The following is a 23,785-nucleotide window of genomic DNA, read 5'->3' on the forward strand; positions in this document are numbered from 1 at the left end:
GGAATAGAGAAACCAGAATAATAAAGTATAAATTGGAATCTGTTGTCTTCTCTTTAATAATGAGCTTGCCTTTACCAGCAGGAAGCCATCCTATTATTTTTGTAGAAGAAGAGGGGGGGGGGACTAAGAGAAACTAAGGATAAATTTCCTGAATAGTTAGAACAATTAACTAGTGGAACAACTTGCCTTCAGAAGTTGTGAATGCTCCAGCACTGGAAGTTTTTAAAAAGATGTTGGATAACCATTTGTCTGAAGTGGTGTAGGGTTTCATGCCTAAGCAGGGGGTTGGACTAGAAGACCTCCAAGGTCCCTTCTAACTCTGTTATTCTATTCTATATCAAAAATAGAAGATGATAGGGAAATAAAACACAAATAGTTTCGTGATTAATAAATAGTTTATGGGGTAGGAAAAGATGGCACACTAGCTAAATGTGGGAAAGCAGTTTTCTATTACCTTGTGGGATCAAATGAGGGTTATATGAAATGTATTGGTATTTCTCTACTAACTTTATGGCTCTGTTCCTTTAGAGAAACATGATTAAAGAATAAATAGATAAAAAAGCAATGAAGAATATATGCCAAATGATATAAATATGCTAGCTGAAGTCTAAGTCCCTTCATCTGGAGGTCTTTGGGGGGCCTAGACCTCAGTAAATTGATTTTGCCTCTGCCTTTCCTCACAAATATGTAACAAAATAGACAACTGAAGCATTTTAGTAGGCATTTTGCCATTCAAGAGTGGCAAAAAAAAAATAGAATAGCTTCAGTTATTTCTTTTTAAACTCGAAAGTGCAAATATGTTTCCTTCTCAATGCAGAATCTTCTCATCAATCTCACATCAGAACTTCCTGTTCTCCTGAACTTCAACACAGTTGGCTTCAACATCTGCTTGTTCTACATTATTCCATTTTAGCCAAGCAGATAGTAAACCTTTAAAACTATCTGTTTTTGAGGGAACCAATTAAGAATGTAATTTAGGAGGATGGAATCAAAGCTGCGTATCATTAGCCTCAGCATTACATGAGTGCTTTAAAAGACTATGAATATGAAAAGGCAAATTTTGGAAATCAGTCCAAACATATCTTGGAAACAATAGCTATTCTGTCCTCTGAAAAGTGCAGCCAACTTTCTTTTTCACTATACATTTGCAACGGGCATTGCAATTAAACTCAAGACCTTCCTGCATTTATAATCCACATCTATATATTTTTTTCCAAACATGCAATTTGTTTACCTTTCTGCAATTTCATTGACTATAAAGAAACAATGCTTTATTTACATTATTTTAAAGATTTGGGTCAAGACTAGAATAGAACTTTGTGGTAATTCCTAGCATCAAAGAGCAATTAATATAATTTTACACCAAAATTAGTTCATGAATGATAAAACACTCTAACTGGATCAGAATTAACACAAAGATCCAGAATTGATAATAAAAACTGAGTTCACAGTTTTGTCAGATTTTTTGGCTCTGGATGAATACTTAAAAAATGCTAAGCATGGCTAATTTTAACTAAGGTTGTGGTTTTATGGCTTAGCGTATTATACAGTATAAATACAACCAATTTGATGAATTTACAAATCACTGCATTGTGTAAACCTACAAAATGAATAGTTCAATTCATTTGGGAAACGTGCTGAGAGAATAATGTTCACTAATTAAAACTCAGATGATTTTAAAGGGCAATTCCAGTGCAGCTGGATTGCACTGTCATTGAATATCAATAGGATTTGTAAACCTTGGCTAGATTTTACACACAGTAGAAAAGGTATTAATTTTATTTATTTTGCACACTGGAGAACCAATGGAGTCTCTAAAAGAACATCGAAGGGTATTACTTTGGGACACTAACAAAACATGTTGAAACTATTTAATTGCTGTGCTTTTTTTCAATGACATAATAGTTTTACATTTAGCTAATTTGTAAGAGAATTAGCTTCCTGTCTTGCTTTGCAGGGAGATTAATAAAGAGATAACTTTATAGAGTCTATCATGCCCTTCTAACTCTAGAACAGGGGGTCAAACTCGTAGCCATGGGCTGGATGCATCACGTACTGGCCATGCCCAACCCCATTTTAGTGAAAGGGGGGGGAAGTTGTGATATGTCACATGACAATGCCGTGATGATATGAGTTTGACACACCTGGTCTAGAAGATGGTAAAGATTGTTGAGTATGTAAGAAAGGGATTTTTAGAGAATTGCTTGCTGTGCCTACATATATGTTCAATTTGGTGGTTAAACTTTAAATCTGATAGATGTCTGTGCATATACTGTATGTGAAAGTATATGTGAGTGTGAATACACACACACACACACACACACACACACACACAGAGTGCCTAAAATCTGTCCACAGGAAGGAAAGCAACTGGCAACAACTTCCCCAAAATGGTCGTCCAAGAAAGTATGTCTAGATTCCTTCATTCTACTTTATCAGGTAAGGTTACAATAACAGAATCTTGCAAATCCGAAAGTACATTTTTGCTCTTCACCTTTAAAGTACAAGAAATTAGAGAGGATTCCCCTCTGAGATGCTTGCCATATCCACATTCCTGCTGTGGGCTATTCCGCCTCTTATCCAACTTTACCCTGACTGGGCTCTTCCTCTGTCTCCCAAGGTCATTGCTATATACCATTATAGATGGGTGGGCACAGCAGCAGGAGAAGGGTGGATGCAATCACTTGCTGTGTGTAGTATCTTGTAAGCTGTTACCAAAGTGTATTTTCTTGCACAGGGGGCACCATGGAAAAACTATAAGGCTGAAGCTTAAAGGTAGCAAGTTCCTAGAGCAGTGGTGGCTGAGGAATTTTGGGACTTGAAGTCCATACATCTTAAAGTTGCCAGGTATAAAAAGCAGTGTTCTACAGCAGGGGTGTCAAAGACCCAGGGGCCAGATCCAGCCCATGGGTGCTTAGATCTGGCCTGCAGGGCTGCCCTGGAAATAGTGAAGGACCAGCTCGTAGTGCCTCTGCCAGCAAAAATGAAGCTTGTGAGGGCCACGCGTGGCTCTCCTGAGCTCTCTTCTTGCTGACAGAGGGTTGCAGGAGGCCATTGCAGCTGAAAACAGAGCTCGGGAGCCCATTTTCGCTGGCAGAGCTCTTGGGCTGCCCCAGGCGCCCGCAGACACAATTGAAATCATACTGGCCATGCCCACCCTGACCACCATGCCCCCCTAGGTCAAACACAACCCTGATGTGTCCCTCAATGAAATCAAGTTTGACATCCCTGTTCTAGAGAATTATGGCAAGTTGGTTTTTTGATGCATCCTTTTCAGAGAATCTTCTCTGACTCACAAAGACAAAAGTTGTTTAAACTATTTAAATAACCATAATAAATGGTTACTTAAATAAATGGATAAACTAATTCATATATCTTGGACTAATGCACATATTCGAACATTATATTTTGTGTTTCACATATCTCTGCATTTTGCAGTGCATTTTTGTTTCAAATACAAATAGTTTACCATAAAATGTTTTAAGAAATGCTTATACTTGGAAACAGAGAATCTTTTATTCAAACAGCATATCAAGCATTTTCCCATGAAATAAGCTATTGGGTTAGAATTCTAGAGTAACCTTGGCATATTTAAAGTAGACAAAATCAATATCAATAAAAGTGAGGTTAGTCACGATTACTTTTTCCCATTTATTTCACTGGGGTTATTTTAAACAAAATTAAGACTCGATCCAAATCCACGTGTTAAGGAGTTTCATCCAGAAGCATTGGCAAAGATAATCCCAAATAAGCAGAATGTGGTTTTAAAGGGGAGTTGGGGGAATTGTTAGTAATTCTTTCCATTTTCATCTGTGTGGCTTTTCCTAACTCCTTAGACTTCTAAAGGGAGAATTTGCTGTTTATATTAAAGATGCTTCTTATGTTTAGAGAAAGGAAAGCATTTGTAAATGACACTGAAGAATTGTTTGCATCTCCAACAGTTTGTCAGAAAGCTTCCTCAAGTGAGCACTTGGTATGCAGTGTTTGTTTTAACTTATTTTATCCATTTTTTAAAAGAATGGCTGGTGGTTTTGATCAACTGGTGCTGGTATAATTCCATTAATACATCTGTTGCCGGATTTTTCTCCCCCCATAAATAGGCAGACAGCATGGTAGATGAGCCTCAATTAGGACTGATGTTTGGTATATTTTTAACCTTTATCTTCATATCTAATTGAGGGTGACATGCAATCATGAGGTTTCATTACATAATTTCTTTTCTCTCCCTCATTCAGTGGTAGAGCTGATTCTGGCTGCTGTCCACAAACCACTCTGTTAGTTCACTTTGACATTCTGGTAGACTTCTTACTGATTTAAGCCTAAATAAGCCAGCAAAAGTCATTTTGCTGTGTATCAAGAGATTGGTGGTAGGGTTGTTGTTATTCGTTTTTTTCTGACTTTTTTTAAGAACATGTGCACCTACGGATCTTCTTATGTGGTTCTAAAATGCTGTTTCAACAAGAAGTTTAGAATCCCAGTCAGCTCCTGAATTTTACCATTTCCTGGTAATGAGATGGGTGTCATATAAGTCTAATGATAAATAAATATATAATAAATAAATGATAAAGCCACTACTGAAAAATAGACATAGATTCAGGAAAAAAGTTGTGTTCCATACAGCAAGAGTTAGCTGTTTTCTGATTACTTCTAATCTTCGTATAGAAGAAAAGTGGTTTGGTATACTCATATCCAATATTTCATTCTGATAAGAATATATATTTCATTGAATGATACACAAAAGCTTTGGAACTTGACAGTTTGTCAGGAATTATGGTTGTATCGAGCATTATCAGGGTGGCTACACAAATTATATTAGAAATTGGAAAAAATGATATTACTGCAAATGTCAAGGATAATTGTTGGAAACATTTGAATTATCTGTTTTGGAAAAGGCAATGTTTTCTACAAAACAAAGGTTGAAACAATATCTGCTACTGTGAGGGAGATTTTGTGATATCTTACAATAATATATTATAGTGTTCTACATGGAGCTGCCCTTGAAGGCCACCTAGAAACTTCAACTGGTCCACAATAGCTGTGATTAGGAGGATGGAAGGCAAATGCTTCCAGCGCTAACCTAGTTTGGATTTCAAACCATTACCGCCAGATGGGATGTGAGTTACATGTACAAAATAAATGACTACCTACATCTCCGTATGTTGGTTTGTGGATTTGTATCTTGGGTCTACTAACGTCCAGAAAACCAGCTAATAAACAGCACTTAGACTTATATATTTCTTCATAGTGCTTTACACACCTCTCTAAGCAGTTTACAAAATCAGCATATTGCCCCCTGTTGTGAATCAATAAAAGTTGATATTCTAAATGCAAATCAGGGGTTGAAAACCTGCAGACTTGATTGGTCCTTGTACAACAACTTGGGATTGGGCCAGAACTAGACCCTGATTGGCCACTTTGGGAACACTTCTTATTGGTTAGTAGTTTGAACCTGTTGCAAGTTCATTGGTTAATAAGGTAGCAGCTAACCCTATAAAAGGGTTACTGCTGCCCATAGCTTTGCTCTGTTCCATTCTGATTCCTGTTATTATTAAAGAGTTGAAGTCACTGGTCAGATGTCTGGTCTCCTTATTCTCCAAACTTAACACTGGCGACGAAGGTGGGATACGGAGACCGAAGAGCTGACTAAACCTACAGAGCAACCTACAGAGCACGTGGTCGAACACGCACCATCAATGGCAACATGGCCAGCGGTGCCGTACCACCCGCTCCATTCAACCCAGAAACCGAAGACTGGGAGGCCTACATGGATCGGTTCCAGATGTTTCTGGAGACCAACAATTTGAAAGATGCAACAACTGGCAAAAAAAGAGCTATCTTTCTAACTCACTGCGGGCCAACCGTGTTTAAGATGGCAAAATCACTTGCCAAGCCAGCAGAGGTAAAAGAAATGGACTGGGACGTCCTCGAGCCGCTACTAAGGGCTCACTACGCGCCTTCCGTGCCAACCCTAGTAAGAAGACACGAATATTACCAGAGGGACCAACGGAAGGGCGAAAGCCTTGCCAATTACATCGCGGACCTCCGGAACCTAGGAGGCCTCTGCGGATTTGCAGACCTAGAAGAAGCCCTCCGGGACTGCCTGGTTCTGGGCCTAGAAGACAGCACGATCCAGAGTAAAATTATGGCCAAGGGGGACATCAGCCTCACCGACGCCCTTAAGGAAGCCTCGGCAGCGGAGGCAACCAAGAAGTCGGCAGCCCAAATGCGCCGCACCAACGCTCCGCTACGTAAACTCGCAAAGGATACCTCGCCTCGCTCGGAGAGACACCCGGTATCAACTCACCACAAAGACCTAGAGTCCCCATCCGACAGCGATGAGGAAGAGGTCAACCGACTTTGAACAGAGAGAGACCAGTCCACACAACACTCATTTCGACCGTGCGCCGGCTGTGGAGCCAATCACCCATGATCCGGCTGCAAATTCCTTGACGCACTCTGCCGCCATTGCGGGAGACGAGGTCACATCGCAAAGGTTTGCAGAAGCAAACAGAATTCCAAACCCCGACAGGCCGAATGCCAGTCTTCAGGATTCTTCGGCACACACCGAGAAAAAGTGAACCACTCCTACAGAAACAAACCGTCCACCACTTCCACCAGGCGCGAAGAAACCCGGCGGGAAGAGACCCACCAAACAATCACCATAGGCCACGCTACATCCCTTGATGCCGGGAAAATCCGAGTGAAGGTCGCCATCGAAAACAAACCTTGCATGATGGCGGTAGACTCGGGATCTTCCCTCTCGATAGTGTCGTGGAAAACGCTCCAACAGCTCATTCCCGCGATCCGCCGCCAAGACCTTAACCCTCAAAGGGTTATAATCAAAGATTATCAGGGAAACAGAATTCCCGTTGTCGGGTCCCGCAGATTCCAGGTCTCATTCAAGGACCACACCGTCGCACTACCACTGACTGTTGTGGATCGAGACAGGCCTAGTCTTCTAGGCCTTCAATGGTTCGGGCCGCTCGGAATCACTGTAGCCGGAGTCCACAAGGCCGAAAGCGTCGATTGGGAGGAAGACCTCGTGCAAGAATTCCAAGACGTTTTCGCGAACAGACTAGGCAAGTATAAGGGGACCCCAATCTCGTTTAACTTGAACCCTGAGATAGCACCCATTCGCCTTAAACCGCGCGGGTGCCGTTCACTTGAAGCCTAAAATCGACGAACAACTCGATAAGCTAATAGCGCAGGGCGACTGGAACCACCGACCACCCGTTGGGAAACCCCAATAGTGACGCCTATCAAGCCTGATGGGTCCTTAAGAATTTGCGGAGACTACCGGGCTACATTAAACCACGAACTACAGCAAAGTGCTTATCCAGTACCGGTAGTACAACATTTGCTCCATTCCCTGGGCGGCGGGAAAGTTTTCGCCAAACTAGATCTAGCCCAGGCGTATCAACAATTGCCGGTAGACCCAACCACAGCTGAGGCACAAACGATCGTAACACATAGGGGCGCATTTAAATGCAACCGGCTCCAATTCGGGTAAGCGTCGCCCCTGGAATCTTCCAGAGTTTAATGGAAAGGTTGTTACAGGGGATAAAAGGCGTTGTCCCATATTTTGACGATGTACTCATCGCCGCCCCTAACAGAGACATTCTAGAAAAAAGACTCAGAGAGGTTTTACGAAGATTCCAGAATGCAGGCCTCAGAGTAAAAAAGGATAAATGCCAGTTATGTACCGAAAGAGTAGAATTTTTGGGATATCTCCTGGACAGCCAAGGAATTCATCCCATCGAAGACAAATTATGAGCAATTAAAAGGCACCCACTCCAAGGAACAAGGCAGACCTACAGGCGTTCCTTGGACTTATCAATTTCTATAATGTTTTTTACCCCACAAAGCAACAGTAGCTGAACCATTGCATAGACTATTAGACAAAAAGCAACGTGGGTTTGGGGGCAACGGGAACAACATGCTTTCCAACAAGTAAAGAAATTGCTAACTTCGGATTCAGTACTTATGCAGTACAACGAGACTCTGCCGCTCACTATCACGTGTGACGCGTCGCCTTTTGGGGTTGGGGCAATCCTGGCCCACGTGTTACCAAACGGAGCGGAAGCCCCCATTGCGTTTTTTTCACGAACCTTAGCTAAAGCTGAACGAAATTATAGTCAGCTGGACAAAGAAGCTTTAGCTATTGTTGCTGCAGTTAAAAGATTTCATGAATATGTTTATGGCCGTGCATTTACAATAATCACTGATCATAAACCGCTACTGGGGATCATTGCGGGTAATAAACCAACCCCGTATATATTGTCCCCCAGAATGACCCGATGGTCCGAATTCTTGGCGGCCTACAACTACACCTTGCAACACCGCCCGGGGAAATCGATCCTCCACGCTGATGCATTGAGCAGAACACCGCTTCCAGACTCTGTTGTGGATCCAGCCCCAACCATCTCAACGCTCCAGATCGAAGCTCTACAGGCACCACCCTTGACGGCTAGAGACATTGCTTTTGAAATGAAACGCGACCCAGTTCTGCGACACATACTCCGCTGGGTTGAACGGGGATGGCCGACGGACCAAATAGCACCTGAATGGGCGCCTTTCAAAGCCCGCCAAACCGAGCTGTTTTCCCAAAAAGGCTGCATCTTGTGGGGCGATCGAGTCGTAATCCCTGACAAATTGCAACAGACTGTTTTGGCGGTATTGCATGAGGGACATCCGGGTATTGTGCGGATGAAATCACTCACACGCAGCTACGCTTGGTGGCCGGGAATCGACAAAAGAATCGAGGCCTGGGTCGCTACTTGCCAACGTTGCCAGGACGTCAGCAACGCCCCACCTAAAGCAAGCCCAACCGAATGGGAAACGCTGCGGGGACCGTGGTCCCGTATTCATATTGACTTTGCGGGGCCTACCAAAGGGCACACTTTCCTGATTACTGTCGACACCTATTCTAACTGGCTCGAGATTCATCGAATGCACACAACTACAACAGACTCAGTTATTAATAAATTAAACAGACTATTTGCCACACACGGGTTTCCGGACGTGTTGGTCTCGGACAACGGCCCTCAGTTCACTGCATTGCCCTTTGAGCAATATCTTGCCGATCGGGGCATCCGCCATGCGTTAACCTCGCCCGCGCACCCTGCGGCGAATGGACGTGCAGAACACATGGTACAATTCGTAAAAAAGACCCTTCACAAAATGGAATTTGGCAACATCGACGAGAAAATCAATCGAATTCTCTTGTTGCAACACATCACGCCTCACAGCGTGACCAACAAAACGCCCGCTGAACTTCTTATGGGGTGGTAACTCCGATCGCACCTTGACCGGCTCCACCCCGCTTTCGCACCAGAAAAGCCTTTCGGTTCCAGCAGCAAATGCCGGGAATTTAAGGTAGGCGATTTAATCTTTGCCAAAAACTTTTCCGGCGACCCGCTATGGATACCCGCAACCGTTACCCACCTCACCGGGCCTAGATCTTACCGCCTGCTTACAGACGATGGGAGGGTGTGGAAACGCCACATAGACCAGCTCCGGTCGAGATTACCACCCAGCGGTCATGGCCCCCCGGTTTCTCCAACTCAAGGGGGAGGAAGCATCGAGGAGGGTGACTTTGATACAGTTAATAGCGGGCCAACGGAGGCCCTACAGCCCAGCGAAACACCGGAGCGTGAAGCGGGAAGGGAGTTGACTTTTCCAGGGAACTTTAATACGGGGGAAACTGAACTGCTAAACCCCGAAGAAACACGGAGTAGCAGAGACAACCACAGCGAATGCAGCACGGAATCGCCGTGCAGCGAAATAGAATTTAATAAAGGTCATCCAAACGCTCCACCGGAACCGGACATTAGACAAAACCCGGTGGAGCCTCGGAAATCATCCAGGCAGACCAAACGGCCTGCCTATCTTGAGGATTTTATTACAGCTCCCTCAAACGGAACCCAAGGGGGAGGGGTGTTGTGAATCAATAAAAGTTGATATTCTAAATGCAAATCAGGGGTTGAAAACCTGCAGACTTGATTGGTCCTTGTACAACAACTTGGGATTGGGCCAGAACTAGACCCTGATTGGCCACTTTGGGAACACTTCTTATTGGTTAGTAGTTTGAACCTGTTGCAAGTTCATTGGTTAATAAGGTAGCAGCTAACCCTATAAAAGGGTTACTGCTGCCCATAGCTTTGCTCTGTTCCATTCTGATTCCTGTTATTATTAAAGAGTTGAAGTCACTGGTCAGATGTCTGGTCTCCTTATTCTCCAAACTTAACACCCCCAATAACCTGGGTTCTCATTTTACTAACCGGGGAAGGCGGGAAGGCTGAGTCAACCTTGAGTTGGTCAGGATCGAACTCCTGGCAGTCAGCAGAATTAGCCTGCAATACTGTATTCTAACTACTGCACTACCAGAGGTGGTTTGCAGCAGGTTCTGACCAGTTCTGGAGAACCAGTAGCGGAACTTTTAAATAGTTTGAAGAACCAGCAAATATCACCTCTGACTGGCCCTGTCCCCATCTATTCTCTGCCTCCCGAGTCCCAGCTGATCAACTGGGTCTTCTTTTGTTGCTCTGCACAGAAGAATGGAGTTGGAAAGCAGGTTAGTGGGGTGGGGAGGGAATGGGATTTTGCAGTAACCTTCCTTCCCACAGGAGTGGGGGAAGGAATGGGGATTTTGCAGTATCCTTCCCCTCCAACACCCACCAAGCCATGCCCACCAAGCCATGCCCACAGAACTGGTAGTAAAAAAAATAATAATCCCACCATCACCACAGCTCTATGCTGTATTGTACAGTTATAAGGGCCCATGTAAAAACTCTTTGTTGAGGAACCTGCTCTGACATCTAGTTTCTTTCTGGGTACAATTTAAGGTCCTGGTTATCACCTTTAAAGTCCTGGATGGCACAGTGCCAGACTACTGGCAGGGCCACTTTTCTGTGAGAATATCCAGGTCAGACAGACTTCTAGTCCCTTCCCTTAAATATTGTCATTTGATGGGATCTAGGAAGTTCCTAGCCCCTGCCCCATGGAACACTCTGCCTCCTGAAGTTGGCAAACTTCTACTTTTCTAGCTTTCTGTAAATCTTTGAAGACTTGACTTTTCCCTCCAAGCCCTGGGATAAGATTGGTTAACTACACATTAGAACATTAACTTGACACCAGGTCTTTGTTGTTTCCAATGTTTTGATCTGTTTACTTTTATAGTTTTTATATTCTGTTTTAACTTTTGATTGGAGCCTCCAAGAACTAATTATAAAACTATACAATTTTTTAAATTAAAGAAATATACTTTATTTCTTTATTTCATATTATAGTGGTGAATTTATAATCAACCAGGACACTGATAAGTATAAAGTAAGTCTATATCAGGGGTCAGCAACCCGTGGCTCTGGAGCCACATGTGGCTCTTTCATCCCTCTTCTGTCACCAGTCAGTAAAAGGAAAAAGAATGCTGAGCTAGGAGGAGAGTCTATGGTGGGGGACCTGGACTTTTGGTTGGCAAAGGAAAAAGGATGCCATGTTAGGAGGAGACTCTATGGTAGGGGAGCTCCAGAATCAAACAGGGGATTCCGGTTATGACCTTTGTGGCTCTTTGAGTGTTTAAGGTTGCCGACCCCTGGTCTATATCTCTAGACTTATTTTTTATTGTTGCTTCTTTAAGATTAAAAATTAACTTGTTAATTGTCAATGTGCCAACTAAATATATGCCATATTTCATCCTATATTTACACAGTAAAATAAATCCTGAAGTTCAATGTATATATTTAGCTTTTATTTTCCTACAATCTTATGCATGCGGCTGCTAGGATTAATAGTCACTGAAGCCGGTGAGATTTATTTTCAGGTATACATGCTTGTAATAACATTGCTTGTCACCTTGAAATCAGATTCAGATTGTCTGGCAATTAATTTTAACAGAATCAGGAAGGGATTGTTGTTCCTTGAATTCTCCTCTCATTAATGTGAAATTTTAATTATCTTTATCAATGGATGGAACGTTTCATTGTGGCAGCCTATTAGCAGTTCTTCACCATGATGATCAGTCAAACCAAAGAAAACATCAGGAAACATATGTATAAATCACACCAAATAATACTCAACTGCGATTAAATGGTTGTAAAATAAAGATTGGCACTAACAGCTATTGCAGTCTTGTGAATATACCATTCCATGTTCATTTTAAAAATAGTTCTCCAGTATTAATTAGTTTGGATGACACATTCTTTTTTTCCTGTTCAGATTGCTTTGCCTTTTCTCTCTCTAATTGTGCTGTTTTTCAATTTCATAGCATTAAAACAAAATTTTGGAATTAGATCAAAGTCCACATTGGGCCCAACAATGATAGAAGAGTGATGGTGATGGACAGAAAACTCATGGAGATGTCACTGTTAAGGTCCTACTTGGTTGATTTCTCTGCTTTGCTGAGTAGCAAAAAATGTATACAAAGCATCATAGGAAGGTACAACTGACAGCACAAGCACCACAACCTACAACATAGAATAATAGAGTTGGAAGGGACCTTGGAGGTCATCTAGTATTTAATTTCATTGTATGAGGTGCAATGACAATAAAGTAAACTTAAATAAAAATCTGAAACAATATTGCATAGTCCTAGGATATACAAGGTAGTCCTCAACATACGACCACAATTGAGGCCAGAATTTCTGTTGTTAAGCAAAACATTAGTTAAGTGAGTTTTGCCCCATTTTACAACTTTCCTTTCCACTGTTGTCAAGTGAATCACTGCCGTTTGCATGGTTGTTAAGTGAAACTGGTTTCCCCATTGACTTTGCATGTCAGAAGTTCACAGAAAGTCATATGCTAAGCGTCTGAATTTTGATCTTGTGACCATGGGGATGGTGCAAGTCATAAGGGTGAAAAACGGTCATAAGTCACTTTTTTCAGTGATGTTGTACCTTTGAACGGTCACTAAATGAACTGTTGAAAGTCGAAGACAACCTGTATTTGCATAGATCACAACATTAAAGCCTTAGCAGATCCCCATTTGTTGGGGTTAAAAGAGCTTCTCGAAAATCTGTAACACTAATCAGCTTGGTCTATTTTTCTCTCTTACTATTCATAATTGCCTGTTTCTTTTTATATGCAATCTAGAGCATTCCACCCTGTTTCTATCCCATCATTCAGATAAAAAATAATAGCTCACAAAAAAGCAGGAAGCAGAGCCTTCTAAATAATCAAACAGACCCCGAGGATTTTCACACTAGCAATTTATAGCTATGTCCACCCCTGCTTGGATGCTACATCACTAATATGGACAGGATTTATATCATCCCAGCAATGGGTGACTCTATAAATCATTCCTCTGGAAGGTCTCGAAGTACTAAAGCTGCAACAACAGGCATCACATTAGATCACCAAGCAGCTCTCCCTATGAAAATAATTTTATTTACTTTTTCAAATGTCAAATTTGGATTAGTTTTCTTGAAGAAAGAGTTCCATGGTATTGAAAGCATAAATATAACAATCTACTTTCATCTGTTAATGCACAACTTTTACCAATAAGATGGTTTGTTCTGCTGTTTCATGCTCTCTCTGCTTCAACAACTCGATGATGATGATACTAAGGTGGGTATCTGTGGGAAAAAGTTGACCCCCTCCCCTTTGTGGTGGCCTCTCAAATACTGGAATACTGCTATCATGTCCCCCCTAGTCTGCCTCTTCTATAGACTATTCCAGTGGTGAGAATTCAGCTGGGGTAACAACCAGTTTGGTGAGGGCATGAGAGGTGCATTTGAAAACAGCTCAAAAACTTACCTTCTACTGCAGACCTGCTGAGTAAAACAGCTGAGGCAATCTGCTCTGTCAGGCCTTATCAGCAAGGCTTCAAACAAAGGAAATATAGGACAGACTAGACCAGGGGTGTCCAACCTTGGCAACTTTAAGACTTGTGGACTTCAACTCCCAGAATTCCTCAGCCAGCAAAGCTGATCGCCTGAACTACAGGTTCACTTGAACCGGTCCGTACTGGCTGAATCCCACCCCTCGACTACTCCGTAACCCTCTCCCCAAATCTTGCCAAAATAAGGTCCTGGCCCTGCCCAACTTTGAGAGGGCATCTCTCAACAAGGTGAGCCCGATATGGCATTCGGTGCAATAGAAAATGCACTTAGGCCCAGTCTAATGAATATATTCAGGGTTGTTGTTTTGGGCAAGAAGGGAGCTCATGGCTTCAAACTCATGGCCTGAGAGGGCTACTACTGTTTCTGTCCACCTCTTCCTCTTTGGGGCTTGTTACATTGGAGCACATTTCAACTAATTACTGTTTCATTTGTTTGCTGCTGTTGGGAGAAATATCCTTCTGGGTTCAATTTCCAAAAGGGGGAAAAGACACTGGAATCATGGAAATTTCTTGGAAAGAAGGTTTATTGATGAACAGGATCAACATGCCTTGGAGCTCCTGGGAGAAAAGGGAAGAGATGCTGAGAGTCCCTGGGTTTTTTACCCTCTCTGGCTTTGAACTTCCTGGGGCAGAGGAAGATTGTCCTGATTGGTTGCTGTCAGAGGTCATAGCTAGCTTTGTAGGTTGTCTCTGTGCTAAGTTTGGTTGAAACTTGTTGGGTGGTGCAATGAAAGGCAATTAAATGGTCCTGCCTAAAGGATGTAGAACTTTGTTATGTAGAATAGACCGGCCCAGGCCCATTAACAAAGGTTGGGGGGAATGAGTTTCTGCCTCTCTGAGTTTCTACTTCTCTTTTAGGGGAAATATTCTGCCTTTTTAATATTTTCTAGAATACTTCATTTTTCTTTGAGGGGGGTGGATGCTAATTTCATACACTGCATTGACCGGTTCAAGAAAATTCCCTTGCAATTTCACCCTTAAATGCAAAAATGTGCTAGCTTTGGCTAGAAGTACAGAGGAAAAGCTTTCCATAAACTTTTTTTGTCGAAGAAGTGAGATATTAGTCTGATTTATTCTCATTGCCCCAACAGTCCCACTCAGAGATGTTAATTTACAAAAAAAAACAACACCAAAAAAACCTTGAGCCATTTAAATGATTTAATGAATAGGCCAAAGCTTGTACCCCTGCTTAACCCTAATCTTACAAAATAGCCTAAATGTGTCTTTTGGTTTTTCCCACCCACTAATTTTGCTGTATAACTAAACCACAAAGCCTTTTAAAAGAGCCTGCTGGGGTCCCAGAACACAGCCTGGCACTCATTTTCAGCAAGAGGTGACCTATTCTGCCCCCTAGTGGTTAGGAAAAGGTTTGGAAAGGATCATATTGAAAATCAAGGGGTTTGTATAACACAATGGATTCGACACAAGTGCTTAACAGCCAATCAGGCTACTCTGTTTTTCCTCAACTACTTTAAACTATTAGAACTTGGACTTTTAAAACCGGCATTAGCAACTTAACTTGCTAAATTGTATGCTAAGCTGATGCTCAAAGTACATTCTACATTCTTTTTAGTTAACACCTCCCTCCAACTTTCAATACCAAAGAACTTAATGTTTTTTTTAATAATCTCAACAAATAGAGGTACAGCCAATGAGTTTTCCTTTTCTTTTCATAATAGCAACATTAGGAGAAGATCCAGTTAACTGGATTTACAGAGTAGATCCCCCACACACACATAACACACTTTCTCTCATACTGAAATGCAGATTCTCTTGTACTAAAATGAGCTGTCACCCAATGAAGATGTGGCAATAAAATAAGTAAACTCTGCATAAGCATATGCAGTTCTTATTGACATATTCTGCAATTTTTTTAAAAAAACTTCCAAGTCTAGCCTACCACAACTTATTTTTTTTTTCCTGAAGTTCCCCACCCAAGTACTAATCAAGATTGCCCCTGCTTTGCTTCTAAAGCCAGATACGATTAGCCAGATCCTGCTACTTTCTGAGGCTATGGAGTAGTTTAAAAGGTGACATCCTTTAAACAAACACTTGAAATAATAGACATTAAGAGCTAAGCTTTCATATCCAAATGTAATATACCTTTGTGTAATAAATCCAAGAACTTCACAAGAGGCATGTGATGGCTTCCACTGAGTATTTGGACACAATACATCTGGTCCATTAGTAGGTATGGATTAGGTTTTGTGACACTTTTCTGAGGTTGCATAAATAATATTTTTATAAAATAAGTTGTTTGATATGTGCGTGTATGTGTGTGTGTGTGCGTTTGTGCGTATCACCAAAAAAGAAAAAGAAAACACTGATGGACTAACCACAGGAAGTTCCAGACTTTAAAAAGCCAGAAACTTAGCCAGGATTCAGAGTGATTTCCTAACTATGAATCAACCTGCAGACAATGAATCACACATACTGGAGAAGAATGCCAAAGCAAATAAACCATCATATTTAGTTTGTATAGAGCAGCTTATAAAAAACCCTTTGATTCACTCCACTAAAACTGCATGAGTGAAGAAATAAAAAAGGGTAAAGAATGAAAGAATCTAAACCACATCTATGAATAGTGTGACAGTTAAATCTGACCAAGATTAAAGAGAACAAGGCAGAGCAAAAAGGTCTTTTGCAAGAAGTCAGTTTTTGGGAGGTGGGGTGGGGGAAATACTTGTCTTTTAAGTAGCTTCCAAGGAGGAAAAGAAAAAAAATGTTGACAAGCTGACATTAAATGACACCTTGTTTAAAATAGCTATGTCTTTTATCTTGAAAATGGCTATGTATGTCTTAAAAACCATCCTACCTTGATAAAATTCTGCAGTTACAGTATTTGGGATTCTGGAAGTATTTGGGAATTTCCATTACACAAATAAGCATGGAACACCAGATTATTCCCTTTCATCATAACCTTTTTAAGCAGCCCTATCTTTGTGCAGGTTAAATTGCAATGCAATAGATAAATTTAGAAAGAGAACTTGGTCTAGAGACAGGGATGCAGAAAATCAACAGGTATTGTACAGGATCTGTCTCTGGTATTTTATTTTTTATTTATTTTTCACATTTCTGAACTTCCCATCTCCCTCAAAGAGAGACGCTTTAACTAAAGTATTAAAACTTGAACCATGAACTCAATAGATAACCATTGGAAAAAATATCTTGGTCATTGCCGCTCTGGTTATTGAAACAATGATACGAAATTGGTTTATAACATCAGTTTATAGCACTGAAAGCCCGTTTGGTCTAGAGGTTAAATATCAGTCTAAAAACTAGGAGTCTGAGAGTTCTAGTCCTGCTTCATGTATTAAAGCCAGTGGGTGATCTTGGGCCAATCACATTCTCAACCCAAACCACCTCACAGGATTGTTGTCATGGGCAAAATTGGGGTAAGGTCTTTACAGTTGAATGTTAATTATACCTCTGTATTTGTGGACTTCTGTCCAGGGTGAACACATCACCAAGTGGACAATGCCCTCTCAAAGCGCAACCACATTTTACTAAGGCATGTTATGTCATTCTACTTATCCACTATCAGGTCCCAGAAGATGATACTGTAATGCAGGGTGGTCAACTCAAGGCCCATGGGCCAGATTTGGCCCTTGGGGTGCTTTGATCTGGCCTGCGGGCCACCTTGGTAACAACGAAGGACCAGCCTGTGGAGCCTCTTCTAGCGAAAACAGCATTCACAAGGGCCGCATGTGATCCTCCCAAGCTCTGGTTTCGCTGGCAAAGATTGCAGGAGGCCATCGCAGCCGAATATGGACCTCGCGAGGGCTGTGCACGGCCCTCCCAAGTCCTGTTTTCACTGGCAGAGGGTTGCAGGAAGCCATTGCAGCTGGAAACAGAGCTCAGGAGCCCATTTTTGCTGGCAGAATGTTTGTGACACCTCAGGTGCCCCCAACATGAGTGATGTCAACTGGCCACACCCACCATGGCCCCCTGAGGTCAAATACAACCTTGATGCGCCCTCAATGAAATCTAGTCTGACATCCCCTGCTGTGATGGAATGTGAGATGACCTTGGGGGATGAGAGGAAAAGGTGAAACAATCAGACAGGACAGGCAGGAGTTCCCAGTGGCTTAATGATCAAAGGAAGAAACTTAAAAAGGACCCACCTTATTTGGACTATTAAAAATGTGGCTGGAATTTTGTATCCTAAGACTTGCAAGTTCTGTTAATGCAGCTACACAATTAAATAGAACCAGCTCATCTGGTTATCTAGTCTGGTTTACACAGAAGGGCTAAGAGAAATCTTATTATGGACTGACTTGGCATTCAATAGCATCAGCTAAAAACCTGGAGCTAGGATCTGACGATTGGGCATAGGACTGAGCACAGTGGCATGTTGAATTGATAAAACATCTGCTTTCTCATGCTTTCCCATCATATCAGCATTGGAGCAGCAACCAAGGCTGCCTTTGGTCCTTCCCGCTTACACAGCCCTTTTGCTGCATGATTATGGTAGAAGCAGCAACCCTATACCCTTTTACTTTTAAAATACTCAAGTGTTTCCTTAATATGGTGGGGAAAATTCCAAATACCATCTTCCCAAGCTTCCAAAGGGAGTCAAGCAGCGATCTAATTGATATTCATCCCTAAAGACCTTACTGGGGTTGGGAAGCCAACCTATCTTCAGTGTGCATTTTAAATATTATTTTTAAATGTGAAATGCATTGTGCCTCATTTGTGCAGTAGGCAACTGATTGTCACCACAATACAAAAAAAAAAAAAAAAAGATGTTGAGACTCTAGAAAGAGTGCATAGAGGAACAACAGAGATGACAAGGGGACTGGAGGCTAAACCATATGATGAAGAATTGATAGAATTAAGTGTGTCAAGTCCAATGAAAAGAAGGAGCAGGATGATATGATAGCAATCTTCTAGTACTTGAGGGCCATCACAGAGAATAAGGAATAACCTATTCTTTAAAGCTCCTGAGGCCATTACAAGAAGCAACTAGTATAAGATCATTAAAGAGAAGTACAAACTAGAACTTTTGAGAAATTTCCTGACAGTGAGACTAATTAGTCAATGAAATGGTTTGCCTCTAAAAGTTGTGGGTGCTTCATCACCGGACATTTTCAAGAAGTGTTTGGACAGCCATTTGTCCAGAATGATATTGGATCTCCTGCCTTGGGTAGCAGATTGGACTAGAAGACCCCCAAGATCCCTTATTACTCTATGTTCTACATTTTTAACAGATTAACAGAGTTAAAAGGGACTTTGTAGGTCATCTCCCCCAACCCCTCGCCCAAACAGGACACCATACACCATTTCTGACAAATGGCAGTCCAATCTCTTCTTGAAAGCCTCCAGTGATGAAGCTTCCACAATTTCTGAAGGCAAGTTGTTCCATTGGTTGATTGTTCTCACTGCCAGAAATTTTTTTCCTTATTTCTAGGTTGGATCTCTCCTTGATCAGTTTCCATTCATTATTCCTTGTCTGGCCTTTGGGTGCCTTGGAAAATAGCTTGACCCCTTCCTGTCTGTGGCAGTTCCTATAACTGTTCTTCATATGTTTTAGTCTCCGGTCCCCTAATCATCCTGGTTGCTCTTCCCTGCACTCTTTCTAGAGTCTCAACATCTTGTTTATAGTGTGAAACCTACAGCTACATGTCCAACTGTAAGTCTCACAAGGTTTTAATCTGCATCTTGGTTTGTGGAACCTCTGTACTGTTCAGATTTGATTTCTAAGGCATTAAGAGTCTGGCTTTTGTATTGTCTAACTTTTGAGCATTTTTCCTAAAAGTTCTATTTCACTTCCAATCTGAATTCCAAGTTTAAAGGTACCCTTTATTCTCTTGGAAGTATGAACGTTCACTTTCACCATTAAGCTGAAGCTCTGTGTAGTTCTTGTAAGTCACCACAAGAGTGCATTAGGAAACAAAAACTGAGTGCACAACTCAAATTCCCTGGGAGGATTGTTCTGAAGCCTCTTGAGGAAAAAAGGCAAAGCAGATAGGGAGTAGACTTGATTTAAATCAAACTGAAGCAAGGAAAACAATCTCGAACTGATAAAACCTATAAACAATCCAGACAGTAGGGATTCTGATTTTCCCATTGCACCAGTATCTTTATTTCTGTTTATTTTTAGTAATTATTTTCCAATGCTAAAGATGGAGAAAGTGATTAATTATACAAATAACAGTGGCTCACTGTGTCAACAGTCATAAAAAATTGCAAAATAAGGAACTTTATTTCAGACCTTTGACTTTATGTCCAGGGCAGATTAATGAGGGAAGGCTTAGGGATGCCGCAGAACCACAATTCCATTCCCAGGGGACAGTTGGACATCATGTGAATTGAAATAGTCATCAAAATGTCAGACCTCTTCAAATGTGTATGCAGCACTCCCACTCATTTCCTGGTATGTCACCAAGAAAAAGTCATCATCTAGCACTCCTTCCCTCCATTAAGGGCTACAAATAAACCAAAATCCAAAAAGTCATGAATGGGAAGCTACGCACTTTGAGAAGTCCTACATACCCCACCGTCAGTTTGGGGAAGAGGGAAAATTCTTAACAATGTACGAGTTGTAGGTATGAATGATGGCATCAGGCGGCTTCATCGTTGATGATAAACTTATCTTAGTCAATTCATAATACAATTTTAGCATGATTTGAGATGTATTTCAAAAGAGCCCTGATGGTGCAGTAGTTAGAATGCAGCAGTATTGCAAGCTAGCTCTGCTAAGTGCTAGGAGTTCAATCCTCATCGGTTGAAGGTTGACTCAGCCTTCCATCCTTCTGAAGTCAATAAAATGAGGACCCAGATTGTTGAGGGCAATATGCTGACTCTGTAAACCACTTAGCGAGTGCTGTAGAGCATTATGAAGTGGTATATAAGTCTAAGTGCTATTCCTATTGCTATTTCATCTTCTGTTTTTGTTTTCAGTACATTACATTACAAAGGTGAGTATTTGAGGTAACCTAGATAACTTACTGAATCCAAACACTCAACTTCAAAAGTGAGTAATGTTAGGTCACCCATGCTAATTTCTCTGGAAAAAGTCTATCCAGTCTTTTATTTTTAGAATGCCTTCAAAAACTAAACCAATATTAAAAAAATAGCAACAGCAGCAATCAATTAAAGAACATGATCTAACAGCAGTCTTACCGAACATGAATTGCTTTGGTAAAAGTATTGGCCTGGCAAGAAGCTTTGAAAAGGAGCCTTCCAAATGTGAGGTTCTACCACTAAATTGCTGTTTCCTACTATATTCACTTAACAAATTTCAAGAAATTTTAAAAAAGATAGATTTTTGAGGGAATACATAGTCTGTTCTAAACTTATGTAAATCTGTTGATAGATATTTATTATGGTAAATATTTAGAGTGAAGGAATAGAGTGAGTGTACTTAGTGTAGAGACAGATAAAATAAAAATTGTTGCCATATGAATTATGCTTTAGCTGAATATATTGCTCTAGAAAATACTTCCTAGCAGTGGGAATGAAAAGGAAAGTGGTTTATCAAAAACCTCACCAATGCACATTCATAGAAGATACTTGTTGATGGGAGTCCATGATTCCATACTTTTTACTTGATCATTTAAAAACAAAAACAAAACAAAAACAGACCGAATGTGGAGTGGCTGATGGGAAAGTCTATGTGGAAGGAAAGAATTCCAAAGAAAGATGCCTCAGCTCTTAACTTAAAGTGGCCTGATGTTAGACAGACCATTCCTCTTTTATCGAACTTCATTAGACTATTAACATCACTAATAACTTGCAATAACAACAGACAAAGTGAATTCAATGCACATACTGCAAACTGAAAATCAGTTGAAAAGGTGTGAAATAAATGATGATGATGCATTGAGTTTCAAATGCAATCTATTAAAGCATAATCCAGATCTAAATCTATATAGTTTCATCAAAATTGTTGCTTTGCAAAATTATTTCAGAACATTCCTTGCATCTAGTTTAGTGAGATTTATTTTGGGGTGTGATTGCACAGAATTTTACCAATCAAGACATAAATGATCCAGCTACAATTATTTTTTAAAAGAAGGTGTTTGGTTTTTTTTTAGGTCACTTTTGTTCTTGCAGTTTTCTTTTCTTTTAATAATGACCAGATATTTTAAAACCAGCAGTAATATTCAACTAAAATGTGAACTGAAGTATTATCTGGGCTGCAAAGACACTATGTGCAACAAGTCTAACTAAATATATTAGCACCAATCATTTCATAATAGCTTTTCCTTTCACTGTATTTTCAGCCAAAATGTACTTTCCTTCCTAAATTCATATATTCTACCCTTTCTGGTTTGCATAGCTATATACACTTGTAACAAGGAAAACAAGAATAAAACCAAAACTGTTTTCTCAAGATACTGAAGTCTCTGCCTGGACCTTGTTTGTTTGTATATTATGGTCATGGGCTAACTAAACCTGTAGATTTTTGGCCATTCGTCCAATTAATCAATCTCCCCTATAAGGAAGCGTCTGCAAGCAAACAATATGAAGAACCAATTATTGTTAAGCCCTTTCTTGTGCATCGTGTTGTAAGAATTAGTCCAGAAATGATCTCATATCCCCAAAACGCTGCCACTAGCTATCTGATAAGGGGTTTGGTTTCTTTACCACAATTTAGAATGGAGGTGGACATCCTAGAATGACCAATTTCCACTACCCATAGTGAGAGGTGATAATAAATCACCTCCATTGCATTACAAATTTATGCTTGTGGAAACATGAGCAATAGCAAATCTGGGGCCCCCAAACCAAAAACTTTCCAATGCAGTAAAAAGGCATGTTTATAAGAACAAACAATTTAAACACCCTTAAGGTTCCTGTGTGCTTTTGTTTGAGGCACCCTGCTGCTGAGACAATCTGGCTCCAGAAATGTGAGCGGTTTCCTATGATTCGACTTCACAATGAAACAAAAGCACAAACTTTTGCTTGGCCTAAATAAAGAGTTGATTGCGCTATGGAGGTTTAGGCTGTGAGGCTTGAAAGAAAGATTTTATTTTGTTTTTAAGGGTTGAAGAAAAAGTTCTCAGCATAGCAGCTCTGACTTGTTACATGGTCTATGGTCATCTAAATATTCTTTTGGATGAGACTACATTATTCTAAATGACTTTGTCCATTCTGATTCCATTGTAACAATCCATCTAGTGCATTGTTCACCTCAGCAACTTTTTTCTTCCTGGGGAAGAGAATTCCAGGAATAGATATATGTGGGATTTCCTGCTTGGGAAATCCATTGAAAAGCTGGAGGCCTTATGAGTGGAATTGTCTTACCTAATAAATATTCTCACAGAGTAATTTCTAGCTCAGCTATCTTCATATTTGAATTTGGGAGCATCCAGGGCTAGGTTTTTCTTAATTTTTCTTAATAAGCCTTAAGCAAAGCTCTAGTAACAGCCATTATGAAAGCTGAAGGAAAAACATTATTAGGGTGTGAGATAGCTCTGTTACATTAAGCATAAAGAGCTTTCCAAGAAAGTGTAAAATCCAAGTATCTTGGCAATCTGTTTCACAGTGTATGTCTCTGATCTTTCAATAGCCCTGGCACTTGTTTATATTTCAAAAGATGTTGGCAATAAAGAGAGAACATAAATGTCACCATATAAAAACAAAGGATAAGAAGAGGTTTGTTGGTTCACACCAATTGCTTGTCTGGACCAGTATTCTGTTTTCACAATGGCAAGTAGATGTTTTCACAAAGCCACAAGTTTAACTCTGCAGTAGTTCCATAGTTTAACTATGCCTTGTTTGAAATGTTTCCATCCAGTGCCTTATCCTGTGGCAAATTTGAAAAAAAAAAGGCGTTAAAGCAGTAACAATTTACTACTGGTTATTACTAGCCTTTTTGGCTCAAAGTATTCAAGATGACTGATGCTAGTTAAGTTTCACATCAGCTGCCAATCCAACTATAGGTAATGCCTGCAAATATGTGTTATTACCCCCAAAATTAAATTGTTGGGGAGGCCTAAAGAC

Source organism: Notechis scutatus, chromosome 4 (assembly GCF_049901735.1).
Source record: "Notechis scutatus isolate UNSWTSFEM ecotype Mainland chromosome 4, rNotScu1.2, whole genome shotgun sequence".
Classification (NCBI taxonomy): Eukaryota; Metazoa; Chordata; class Lepidosauria; order Squamata; family Elapidae; genus Notechis; species Notechis scutatus.